Raw genomic sequence first — 14015 nt, forward strand, 5'->3', positions numbered from 1 at the left:
ATCCTAAAAATGAATGTTTTTCCTTTATATCACATTATTTCCCTCGTCCTTAATAGTGGTGTGATATCTATGCTGTCATTAAAGTGAGCTGTTTTTGCCCTATGAACAAAAGTGATCTACTCATTTCTAGTTAAGTATTCCCTTTTCAGAAGAATTAAGCCCTTTCCATTGTGTGTCCATCTTTGCATCCAAGTTTGCAGAAACATGTTCTGGACTTAGGATATCTGTGGGATGCAGAAGGATGCTGTCATGACTAAACTCAAGCCTTTACATAAGTGGGTACTGTGTTAGGATTACTGTTTTGTAGTTTGTGAAGTGCACTAGGCTATCTGTATCCATTGATTAACAAGTTAAAAGTACGTCAGCAACAACTGATGTTAACGTTAGGTCTGTAAGACAACCTTGTTGTCTATATTTCTTAGGTGAGATCTCTAGGGCAGTTTGTGTCTCTCTACATAAAGAAATGTTCAGGCAGCTTTTCTGGAGAATATTATTGCTGCCTGTCACTCATTAAAAAAGAAAAAAGCTACTATACTATTATTTCAGTTCTTCAAAGGAACTGGCTGCTTAGCATTTTCAGCTTTTCCAAGTTAAGTTTGAGTCCACAAGTAGAAAATTTTTGGTATATCGTCTGTCCAAAAACCCATTATTACTATGAAAGATTTCTAAAACTACTTCATCACTTCTGCAAGGCCTAGACAGCAAATCATAAGGTCATAGAATCAGTAAGGTGGAACAGACTTCTAAGATCATTTAGTCTAACTATCCACCTACCACCAATATTGCCTGGTAGACTATGCCCCTAACATAAGGAAGAGGAGAGATCAGTGATAACATTCGAAACAATGTGAGCATTTCAGGAACTTTCTATGCTACAATCCAGCAAGGTCTGCAAAGGGAATGGCACAGCGTTGGAGCAGGCGCACTGCTGCCACTGAGCTTCCTCTCACCCCTTTTACCACCTGTGCCTGCTGTGGGGCAGAGAAAGTAGAAGACATTTTTTCAGGTTTCAAGTATATTAGATGACAGCAGTGAGATGGTACCATCCATAAAACATTTAAATAAAAGGACATGAAGGCTGTTGGCAAGACAAATTATGGATGAAACAGGAAACAAGAAGTGAAACAGTGCAGAATATCATGAAGAAAATATTCCCCTCAGGAGACAGATCTTTTAAAGAAAAAATTTATGTAATTACACAAGCGTGACTCTAGGCCAAGAGTGCTGTACAGCTGCCTGAAACAGGCATTTGAAGACCTCTTTCTGCAAAGATGACAATTTACTATTTCTGTTTGTTGTTCTGCATCTGTTCTGCACAACCACATACCTAGCCAGCAATCTCTCCTTTCTATGTCTGTTTTGAATGATCCTACACCAGCTCTCCTCCGCAAAGCTCTTCTGCACAACTTCTTCCACCACAGCTGTTCTACACTTCTGCATTTTGTCCTTCTTCACAGCTGCTCTGTTTGTTCTCCAGTGGTTTTGCACCAGCTATTCTGCACCACGATACGCATCCCAGACAGCACTCTCCCACTCCTTTAATTTTATTTTGACTGCTTGCTTCTTTCTCGGGGCTTTGTTGGTTTGGCAGAAATTCGTAAGTTTTTTTCTTCCCAAGCTCTGAAGTCTGGAGCATTTTGCTGAGTATTTCATGTCCATAATATGAGGGCAGTGGGTTGGTGAATTAACATGAAGACATTGCTAGATATAGAAGGTGATGCTGCCTCTATCCAAACACCTCTACCCCGGAACTGGTGTTCAAAGATGCAAGATCGAGAGCTTATCCCAGAAGTTGTATACTTGGACAGTGTGGGTATACTTTCTGTGCCCACACCTTGGACCACAGTCTGAGGATAGCTCTGAAGTAGGAAGAAGACCTAAAAAAGGCAAGGGAAAGGTGGCGTAGAATGTTTATTTTATTTTATTGCCTTTATTTACCTGGTTTTCTGTTGTCTTTATTTATTTGAAGGAGCCTGGAGAAAACATCCAGGTCTGTGTTTGTTCCCATCCCTCTTCCCACAGTAGAAGATTATTTTTGAAACTTTGGTGTTCCACAAATAGTAATCTGTTATCCAGACCTTCCCAGTGCTTGAGTCAGCTGATGCAGCTTGGTGGGGTTTTAGTGAAGAGAATTGTACAGGTTGTGCCATGGGGTGTTACCCTAGGTAGAAGAACCACACGTAGATAGGAGTTGCTTAGAAGACATTACTGGCTGGCTCAATTCTCTATCCGTTGGCAAACAAGCAGGGCAATGTCACATTGCATTCTTCTGTCCAAAAAGTCCTCAAGAATGAATTCACTGTCTGTGGTGAAGGGCATAGAGGCATGTATGAGGAGCAGCGGAGGCCTCTCGGTTTGTTCAGCCCAGACCAGAGCGGAGGGGAGGCCTCATGGCAGCTACAACTCCTCACAGGGAGCGGAGGGATAGCACTGAGCTCTGCTCTCTGTGACAGTGAGAGGACCAGAGGGAATGGCATGGAGCTGAGTGAGGGGAGGGGCAGCTGGGGGTTAGGGACAGGGTCTGCACCAGTAGGTAGTGGGCATGGAACGGGCTGCCCAGGGAAGTGGGCACGGCCTCACTCCACCAGAGATGAAGGAGCATTTGAATGCCACTCTCAAGAAAGAAGGTGATTTTCAGGTGGTGCTGTGCGGAGCTGGGAGTTGGACTTGATCCTTGTGGGTCCCTTCCAACTCAGGATTTTCTGATTCTATGATTTTAAGATTCTATGAACTGATGCTTGATCAGCACAGAGGATGGACAGGCAAGCGAAGCTTCAGGCTGTGATAGTAACAAAACAAACAAAAAAAAAAAAAAGAAGAAAAGGATATTTATTCCTTCTCTTTTGATTTTTATCCTCTGGAGAGTAAGGTCAGACAGAGCAGGTCTCCCCAGCCTTCCTTCCTCTTCCTCTCAAGTCAAAGGGCTCCTCTCGAGACTGTGAGAATATATCAATATTAAAAAGCATTCTCCCTTTAAAATTCTCTGGAGAAAAACAGAAACAACTACTCACTCTTTCTTTCTTTAGCAAACAGCAGCCAGGCCTTTGCAAACAGTCAACTGAGGCACAGTCAGGAAAAAACAAGTTCTTAAAGGAAGCACTAGCCAAGGAAAATAATGGGGCAGCATGAGGGGTTTGGTGACGCAGTTGCACAGCTGCTGAGTTCAATGACTTCTCGTTTGCCTCCATCTGAAACTGTGTTCCACTATGAAGAGATCCCTTACCTCTATAGCTATAAATAACTGGATATTATGATTTGCTGCTTGAAGACCTAGATGGAACTTGGGAAAACTAACAAAACAAAACCCTGACAACTAACCCAATATGCAACGAGAAACAAGATGCTATCAACTGTTTTCTCAGTAAGATTCTAAATGTAGAGGGACAACAGAGATAAAGAATGTAGCTTCTCAGTTGGCCATGAAGATGTGAAGATACAGCACCAATGCCAATGTTACTACTAAATGTTTCATCCCAGATACCTGTCCAGATGTGCCTTAGTATCAAGATAAAGAAATTACAAGTGTAAATCAAGTCTGAAAAATCATATGCAAAAAGTACTTAGCTATTAAGCCTCCTTTATGTAAGGTGCCTCAGATGACTACAACTGATGTATGTCTCCATGTTGTACAAATCTCAAGGAAGGGCATTTAGCCCAATGAACCTACAGGAAGTTTTAGAATAATCAATGTTTTGGCTTCAATTCCTGGCATAATTTGAATCCTCATTTCCAATAAGCAAAAAAATTCTGAATGCTGTCTCATGTTAATCAGAAGTAATTCATAAAGCTCGGGGGCAATAGGAAAAACAAGTCCAGAGTGTAGTAATAAGTGATTTTCATGGTATTGTAAGAGCATGGGATATACTTTGTAATGGAAGCTAACAAAATGATGGCTCTTGCCTTACACAAGTGTTGAACTCACTACACTGTGATGTGATGTGCCCAACACAGCTATATTCAAAAGTTATCTCATCGAGTTTGAAATGCATTAATTACACCCATCTTTCAAGACTTGTTACCTCTGAAACTTTTTTTTTTTTCCCATCAGTAAGTTCAGGTGCAAGGAACATAAGAAAAGCACATTTAAACCACAAACAAAAAAAGCAAGCAAATAACTTCTTTATGTACATAGAAATATCTGAGCTTGAAACTCCATCATACTTGTACCCTTTCTGGTTAGACACCAGTGCTGTTTCCCAGTGCATATTGTGCAGATCATCTCCATACCCCCCTGGAAAACCATCAATGGTTTACATTAAGAGCATGAGTGGCTGTGCCTCTACAGGAAGATTTCAACATTTGGAATACATTACACTCCTGGGATTAAATATTGCCATTCTGGTGTGCTAAAATATTGCAATTCTGCCCTATAAATCCTACAATGAAATCTCACATTTAGGGGAGAGCAGGAAAAAAATTGTGGCAAGTCAAAGGCGTTCTGATGTTTTGAAAAGCCCTTTACAGCTTTTCAGTGGTTTGAGATGTCACATGTTATATAAGGAGGAGAAATCAGTGGTCAGAGTGTGAGAAAGTGATGAGAGATGCAGTGATAAACACAAACTGTTGTTCCACATTTCTTATTCACCAGAATGTCTGTACATACAGTCTGTGTTTTTGCTGGGTTTATTGCGATAAATTATCTGAGTGCTAGTGTGATTGTTTAAAGGAAAAGTTCTCTGATTTCTTGGTAACCAATATCATTAGTGTTATTGGTGTAAGGCTAAACAACCAAAAACAAAAATCTAACATTCTATGAAAGTTGAAGGACCTTCTTATTTATTTATTTAGGCCTCACATCTGTAACAGCAGCTGCAGAAAAGACACATGAGTGAATGCTGGCAAATTGAAAAAGAGCAGTTCTCCAAAGCAGCCTGGCTAGTAAATCACTACCACTCCTTCAAAATAAAGCAAGCTTTTCTACAACTTACTTATACCACTGAAGTAATTTAATATTTTTGTTGAAAAGGAAAGTAGTAATCTGTACGTATTTTGCACTGGTAGGCATTACAAATTTGCTTTATCTAGAAGCAGTATTTGCAATACATACTTTTTGAACCATTTTGGGCCTAAACAGAATAGGTAACTAAATAAAATCAGTGTTTTCTTAATAGAAATGTGAACTTTGTTTAAGACTATTCTTTTTTTAATGGGACGTATTTTCAGTATACAGCATTTATTTTGCGTAGTACTGACCCAACAGAGTCAATTGCTTACACTGTCAGACCTAATGGCGTGGATTGGGCTCTGAAATGGAAGACAAAACCATAGAGGCTCTCTAAAAGGCAGCTAAAAGTCAGCATATCAGCTCTTCTTAACCCATATAAGCATGGGTGAAGAAGGTGGAGGAAGAAGAGTGATCATGGACAAAGTGTCAACAGGCTCTTCCTGGGATTATGAGTGTTTGGATGATGCAGATATTTATTTACCTGTGGGTATCCTTATTCAGACCTATTCCTTTGGCCTTTGAGGTCCACATTCTTCAAAAGATGTAGGTGGTATGCCATGAATACCTTACAGATGATGCAATTCACTGTGTGTGGCTCATGGGTACCACATTTGCTAAAGACTGACTATAAGGCAAAATTTGTATGCGTGTGGCAATTTCTGACACTGCAGCACTGCTTTACATCCTGATTTAGAGGAGAGAAAGTCAGAATTTAAACGTCTTTCTTGGCGTTATGGTTTCCCAGCAGTTCATCTTGACACTTCCAATCATAGTGAAACATTTGAATACATTTTTCTCCCTAAAAAATCATTAACTCAGACAGAAAGAGTACTTTACAACACAGAGCCCACACAGTACATGAAAGAGACAAGTAGAAAGGAGGCATTTTTATATTGTGTATGAGTAGTTATTGGAATGCACAGAAATTTGGTATTGAGTAGATGATATATCTGAATCCCACATTAGATATAAGTAGTAGGTGAAGAATCTTACCCATATTTGACTTCACTTACACAGTCAAACAAAAGACAGCTGTCACAATTATATTTTGATGTATGTCAGGTTTTTATGAAAGGAATATATTACAAACATGGAAAAAAAGGAGTTCCACTCTAGTAAAAGTCTTAAACTAAAATCACACCATTTGGAGGATCTGCTTCATTTTCAATTTTAAAATTTATAAAGAATAGGAAAGAACTGCATGAAATTAAACAAGTGAAATTAATAAAGTGAAGCAGAAGTGTTTCTGCTGTTAGTACGAAAAATGATTCAGCTCATTTTCACTGATAATTCCCCACCTGTTTTTGTGCCAACATTAACAAATAGAAAGTCTTATTGATTGCAACATGCTACAGAGGAGGGTTGGCTTAGCTTGAAATTCTCCCCTAAAAACAAAAATCCTGTTTTGGATTAAACCCAAGATCTAATCTCATGGCTCTAGCAATAGTATTTTGAAAAATCATTTTTCAGCTGCTATGGTAAATGTTTCTAAAAACAGAGGAGAGGTTTACAATCTGTTACAGCAATGAATCAAAATAACTGCTCATTTTCCTTGTGAAGTCTCCAGAGCCTTGGTAAACACCACGCCAGTTTATTTGAGAAAGAAGAGTGATTGACAACATAATGCAACTCAAGAACTGAAAGAAACAAAACAAAACAAAACAAAACAGGTAGGTTAATTATCCATTACATTAATACTCATTCACTCCTCAGAGTTCCAGTGACCGGAGCCGGGTCTACTAAATGAATAATCCATTTGTGGGTCCAGCACAAGTGCACTTTAGAAACCTAGGGGCTGATCCTAAAATCTGTGATGCAAAACATATGCTTGAAGTGAAGCACGTGATTAATATGTTGGTGAACACAGAAGTCTGGTCTGTGCTGGAATACTCATGATGTGAATATTAAAACATTCCTCCAAATTTGTGCAAGTGAATGATCACAGTTTGCTGGTCCAGCTAGTGTTTCATCTGCTGTTGGTAGCAAGCCCGTAGTAGCACTGATCTCATGGGTGACAATGACATAGTGCACAGATCTAATTGACTCCAGCTTATGTATATGGTTAAACATACACATATATTCATTTCATGTACAAATCTATACATGTATAACATATAGAAAGGGAACTGCATATACAGAAGATATTGCAGAAATATTTATGTGGGAAATGTAAAGAAGGAAGAGGAATTCTGTGGCTTGTAGATCTTAAAACTTGTGGTTAGAAACTGATACTGGGAACTTGGAAAGTGCTGTCCCTGTTGACCCTATTGTTGATGAAAAACCCTGCTGAAAGTAGTGGCAGTAGTGCAGAAAACACATTGTCTGATAGATATCTATTTCCTTCTGTGCTTAGTGCAGAAGTATTATCAAGTGAGATAATGTCAAATGTGGCAATCCGCTCATATCATATGATGGTGACAAAATGCTTTGCAATTTAGCAGTAAACTGGGGTGAAGTTGGACAACTGTATCTAAAGGTGTTTTGTGGAGCTTTTTTCCTTTTCTTATTTTATCAGCAGCTTCTTGTAGCTTGTAGCCAGGTGTTTTAAAAGCTATCTAATGTCTTGTGTTAATTTTCTACAGACCTTCAAATTGTGGTGATGATCAATAGTTCCAAGGAAGACTGAAGAATCTCTGATATTTTTAAGGCCTTCTTATTGATGAAGATATAAATAAGCATCGAAGTGGGTTGTGACAGAATTTTTAAGTCATGCTAATAATTTAGCAGGTCATAAAATGAGCTGAAATTGGAAATTATAAACTGATCTGAATGCCTGGAATAAAAGGCTGATTTTGATTTCATTTTGTGCACACCACAGGAATATGGATGCACTAATGCTAAATAAGAGGTGTGAGGGTGAGTGACTTCTAGTACAGATAAAATATTTTCTGTAACTCATTTGAAAATTTGGGGTTTTGCAATTCAAATCCATTCTAGATTCATTGTTCACTTCTTCAGTCCCATGTCTTACCCGTGACTGATAACAATTACTGGCATGAAGCACTCAGGCAAATAATATTCCACTATCAAATTGCAAATGATGTCTATGTGTGATTAAAAAAGAGGCTCAGTGATCCTGTGTGGTCTGCAAGAAGATAGATGTCTATATGGACATTGCCTCCTCCCTGGTTTTCAGTTTCTTCACTGAAACCTTAGTTCCTTACTGTGAATATGTGCATTTATAGATGTCTGAATTTAGTGTTTCAGTGGAGTAAAGGCGATGCACCCAGTTATCCAGGATAATGTTTGTAAGACTCCCAGTATTTAATTTGGACTGCATTTCAGCTGATAATTTAAATTTCATTGACTGTTTTATTTTATTTTAATCTTGACAAGTCACCGTCCATTGTCTAACAGGTTTTGTTTTCCTGGCTCCAATACATGTTTTATAAGAAAAATTCTCATGTTGCTATTCATGTAAGTTTGGTTTATGTGTCAATTTGCAGCTAAAAAAAATCAAGCAGGGAATTAAGGCTCTTAAAATTTAAAGACAACTGTAAAAAAATTAAATAAAAAACTGTAAAAAAAAAAAAGAAAGAAAATATCCACTGATCTTTTTTTTTTTCTGTAAAAATGTCTGTAAATCAATGCCACGCTTCAGATCATAGGAAAAATCCAAGGCTAATATGTAAAACAAGACAAATTCAGCCTTGATTGAAGATCTTTCACTCTCTTGTAACTTTTGAGAAGAAATATTCATCGATTGAAGAAAAACTGGAGGCAGCCAAATGGCAAATATATCTGCCATTTTTATAGGACTTAGAGGAAAAACTCCCAAATGAAATTTCCCTCCAATGGGAAATATTTTGTGGCCTGCTGCTTTTGATACTACATGATATGAAATATGTAAAGCAACTTATGAATCTAGGTTGCATTAATATTTAGATACATATGTTAGTCAGTTTGATCATCTGAAAAAGCAAAATTGCAGCTAGAAAAGGGAGGTTCTTCAGGTCCATGGCTTTACCCATGGCTATCCAGTGCCTGAAAGATGCTGTGTCCTCAGCTAGTTCTCAGCCAAGTAGTCTGCCTATGGCCAGTAGGAAGCTGGCCTGACTGAAGTGTTATTGTGCCGAGGTTATGTCTGTGCTGACAGATGTTATCTTCACAACAATCCACACAACAACAATAGCAGATTTTGTCTGAAATGGTCAGCTTTTTTGGAAAGCAAGCTTCATTACGGCCCAGCTGCAAAGTAACTCAACATGTGAACATCCATGAACAGGAAAAATCCTTATAAAAATCTGTTCACGTTAACAATGCATTTTATTCTGGAAGGTTGGAGACATCTGGGAGCTGTTTGGAAAGCCTGGGGCTCGGGTGTTTGCACTGTGAGGAACAGCTGACAGCTTTAGGGTGCGCTGGAAGCGGCCGACTGCAAGTCACCTGTCAGCCGCCTCGTAAATCTGGGAGAAGCAGATTGTGCACAAATGGACTGGCATTCTCTGTTTTTATGCACAAAATAATATAGCAGCAGGTGACTTTAATATAAGGCAAGTAATTTCTACACGTTATATAGTATAAACTCTTCAGGCAGCCACTTGGATACTGGCAAGAGTTCTGAGCAAGCTGGTGTTCAGGAGAAAGATTTATACTGATTTCCTCAATTCCTCAAAATGCAAGAGAGCATCCAGCCTTTCTGCTACTCAGGCATTCAGGAGGCCCATTAGAGATCATACTAGAACTGTATTTCATGTGCCTCACCACTTACGTTAGGCTGTCAAGTTGAATAGCTTCTAGCCTCACAAACCCTAACTTTCCACTCCAGCACTTCCCCTTTGCCAAGCCATCTTTCCCAAACAGTTGCAACAGAAAAGCATGGGAAAATCTTGTGGAAAGAAAGGTATCATTTCAGAGCAGAAAATTCTGAGAACTTCTTAGTTTTAACAAGAGTTCCAAAATTGTTATTTCCTATGAACGATATTGTAGATCATAGGAGGGAAAGTAAGGCAAGATTTGTTAATTTGGCAGTCATGGAATGAAACTACGTGAATGATGATTTATTTTAGCATTGAAAAATAGTAACTTTCTCAAGATATTAGTTTGTTGGGCTTTTTTTTATGGCAGGGAAGGGGTAAGCTGATAGATACTACCGAACACTGCTTTTAGTAGTAACCCAGAGAAGCAAAATGAGGAAGGAAGAAAATAAATCCAGACACCAGTCAATCGCTTTCCTCTTTCTTGCAAATACAGACAAGGTACTAGCCTTTGTGATTACAATTGCAAGCTGCTGAGAACTTGACTAAGAACAACAAACTACTTTTATTTTTGTCACATACTAGCTATAATTTTATGTGAAGAGGTAATCTGGATTTGATCCAGCTGACCAGATGGAAAATATACAGCCAATTTTAGGATCCATATAAATTATTACTTCTATTCCTTCTGAACAAGTCAAAAGTGTTCAGTTTCTTTTGAATCATTGCTAGAATCAAACAGAAAATACATCAAACAAAATGTGGAGCACTGGTTCTCTTCTAAGAAATGAAAATGTGACTACGCAGACATAACTTGTAATTCTGATACTCCTCTCAGGGACATCACCCAGTCTGAAAAGGTAATATGATTATGGAATAGTTTGTAGTTTTTTAGCTAAATTAACTCAAAAGAGTTTTACTGTGGTCAATCCGAATTCTGGAAGAACTTGGGTATCGTGAATTTTACACTTAGCTCAGATATTGACCATCATGGATGAAAGGGACTGGGGCCTTGGGTTTCATTTGAAATACATGAGGAGTCAGTGTTGTAAACAAGTTGTCACTTATTGGATGGATTGCAGTATTTTGCATGTTTACTAAAGGTAAAAGGTTTTTAGACTAAATACAAAGCCATTGTTGCTGCTGAAGTTAGAAATATAAAAGCACATGTAAATAGGAATACATGAAAGAGGAACAGAAAACATTGCTCCATGAAAATAGCCTAGATTTCATCATCCTTTTTATACTTTTTAAATTTTTTTCTCCCCAAGGCTCAATCAGGCATATCTAAAAACATCAAAACCCTTACCCTTCTACTTGAAATGCAAGATGAATAGTAAGAATAAGGTGCAATAGCAACTTTTGGTCCCAGTCTGTAGTACTCTGAGAGTTTGTCGGTCTACCCCAGATGTATAAACATAGAACCAGCAGGACTGGTTTTCCAATACAAATGCTGAAGCAAGATAAAATAGGAGCCAACGGGAAAGTCAGTGTCATGGTGGATATACCAAAAAGATTTAACTTTAGTGATAACCCTTGGTCTCACAGAGCCTGAAGACGTGTTTTTATTACATGTTGAAGTCATTTACATGACATCTCTTGAAACAGTACGTTATTGTTCAAAAAGAATTTGAGTATGAAATAAATATATTTTTTAACTCTACAAATTTGTGTCAACTGTTTCTTTACAACAGATGTTTTGTTTCCCCATGAGAATATCTCAATTAGTGATGCCCTTTTGTAAGATTTTTTTAAGCAAGGTTTCTTAAATCTTTGCTTGAAAATTTAAAAAATAGCCCATAGCATTTAGCCTTGAATGTTGAATCTGTGCTTACTTACTTCTGCAATGAGATCAGCTTTTTTTCTTTTTTTTTTTTTCCATTTACTCTCAAAATCCATTTATGGTGATGCAGAAGGTAATATAACCAATAATGGAAGATTAAGAAGACTCACACAGAATAGCTTTAATCTGATTCTCAGCAGTGTGTAATAAAATTCTATCCTTTAGTAAAGAGTTATCAGATCTCAGAAAATAACCTTTACAGACCTACTTTCCAGTTCTAAATAAAGTAGGTGTAGTTCTGATATAACTATTATTAGTTTTGCCTTTCTAGGACAAACATGAATACAAATACAACTTTTAACAACTAGACACGTAACTGTTGCATATGTTGCAAAGAATTGAGTCTTATTACCTACTGGAAACTCTTCAGAGCAACAACTGACCCCTCTGTTAAGCTTGTGGTCCAAGCCCAGCTACTTCTGAAGAAGTGCATTGACTCACACACTCACACTCAGCCTGGATTTGTGGTTTGATATATTTCCTGAATGCTCTGAGAATCTGAGATTGTTCGTGTGCCTGGCATATGGCTTAATGCACAAGCAATAGTGTGGGAATACAGTTGTGCTTTTTCTTCATCTCAATCATCAATAGTAAAAGGCTTCATCTATGAAAATTTTTAACTGACTAGAGTGTAACTGCAGAGTTACAGAGGTAGCAGACAGTGAGCATAAGCTGTCATGGACTGTGCAGTTATGGGGTCATTCTTCTAGCTTGCATGCAGGCAATCATCTCTACCTCAGCTTCCCTGATGTTGCACTGAAGACCTTATCCCAGTGTGGGCTATGATCTGTCAGTCCATCCCATACAGCATACATGCTATAGTCAGGTCAAACCTCATTGAGAGCAGGAAGGAAGGACAATTTGCCTCACTTTTGTACTTAGTGGAAAACAAATATTAAGGAAAAACAAATGTTATGGAAAAGCTTTGTTGTGCTGCCTTTTCCTTCCTCCTTCTCTTCCTCTTCTCTTCCTCTTCTCTTCCTCTTCTCTTCCTCTTCTCTTCTCTTCTCTTCTCTTCTCTTCTCTTCTCTTCTCTTCTCTTCTCTTCTCTTCTCTTCTCTTCTCTTCTCTTCTCTTCTCTTCTCTTCTCTTCTCTTTCTCATTTATTTATTTGATTGGTTTCAAGCTTAAAGAGAGCAGATTTAGGTTAGATATAAGGAAAAAATCTTCTACAGTGAGGGTGGTGAGGCACTGGAACAGGTTGCCCAGAGAGATGAGGGTTGCCTCATCCCTGGAGAATTTCAAGGCGAAAGTGGATAAGGATCTGGGCAACCTGATCTAGCTGTGGATGTCCCTGTTCATTGCAGGGAGACTTTAAAAGGTCCCTTCCAACTCTAAGGATTCCATGATTCAATGAATCACAATAAATATGCTAGATAATTGCACTAGAAGAAAGAATCCTCATCCTGAGTAAGAAATGGAATCTGAGTAAGAAAACCATGCGATTCTTGTTCCAAGGGAAAAAAACAAAGACCTGGTCAGAGTAGATTATGAAGACTATGATCTGAGGAGCTATCTCAAATAAACCTCAATTGAAATTCAGTACTGAGGTCCTGCATCACATTTTTGAAACAACTCTAAAATGTCATCAATACTGAGCAATGTGAAAACTTGATGCCTCTTTTTTGAAGGAAATAAAGAATAAAAATGTATATATACATTTAGGAGGAAACACCATTTCAATACAGTATACATGTACATTGCCCCTTGCCCAGGAAATGTGGAATCAGGCTTTGATTGAATTTTGTGCTTAAGGGATTCTGACTTATCTCTTCCATTTCCAAATGAATTGACTTAAATAAAACACTGACAGAGAAAATGGTGAAACCTCAGTTTCTGTAGTAAAGAAGATTTAAGAATTGTCATCTCTGAATAAGTGCAAAACAACAAAGATGACTCTTGTTTAGTATGCACAGTGGCAGGCTTGATCCTTGAGTGTTAACAAATTTTATACAAAGACAGTCATAAGTGAGAAGCTCCTCGGGTCCTTAAGGTCTAGCAGAGTTCTGGACCCAGCTCTGGTATCAGCACTCCGCAGGAGGTCACTCAGACACAACATGGCTGTTATTTAGAGATTTTTTTAGCTTTAGAGATTTTTCACCTGATTTTTTTTGTTTAATTTTACTGAGTTACTGGAAGTTTTTAGAGAGCTTTCCCTAAAGGGAGCCCTGAATGGGTTCTGCTGATAGAACAACGTCCTAAATCAAGGAGTAATGCACTGAGAAAGAGGCTGTCTGTACACGTGCATTGTGGGTGGCTCCAGAGAGTAATGATGCTGCTGCTTATACAGAGATAAAAGCGCGAGAAAGGAGATAAAAGCTGACCTGAAGGTAACCATCAAGCAAGCAGCTCAGAGGGATGAGAGTAATGCAAACAAAGTTCCATTTGATAGAAGTTGCTTTATTAAAAGCATCTGGCACACAGAGAAATGCGATATTTTGGCACCATCAGAAACTTTTTCAAGACCTAGCCATGTAAGGCTGCATTGGTTGTTATTTATAGCATCAGCTTAGTGGGGGTATGGAAATTA

This window comes from Cyrtonyx montezumae, unplaced genomic scaffold (assembly GCF_038088225.1).
Source record: "Cyrtonyx montezumae isolate F1298 unplaced genomic scaffold, pur_monq_1.0 scaffold_2, whole genome shotgun sequence".
In the NCBI taxonomy this organism is placed as follows: Eukaryota; Metazoa; Chordata; class Aves; order Galliformes; family Odontophoridae; genus Cyrtonyx; species Cyrtonyx montezumae.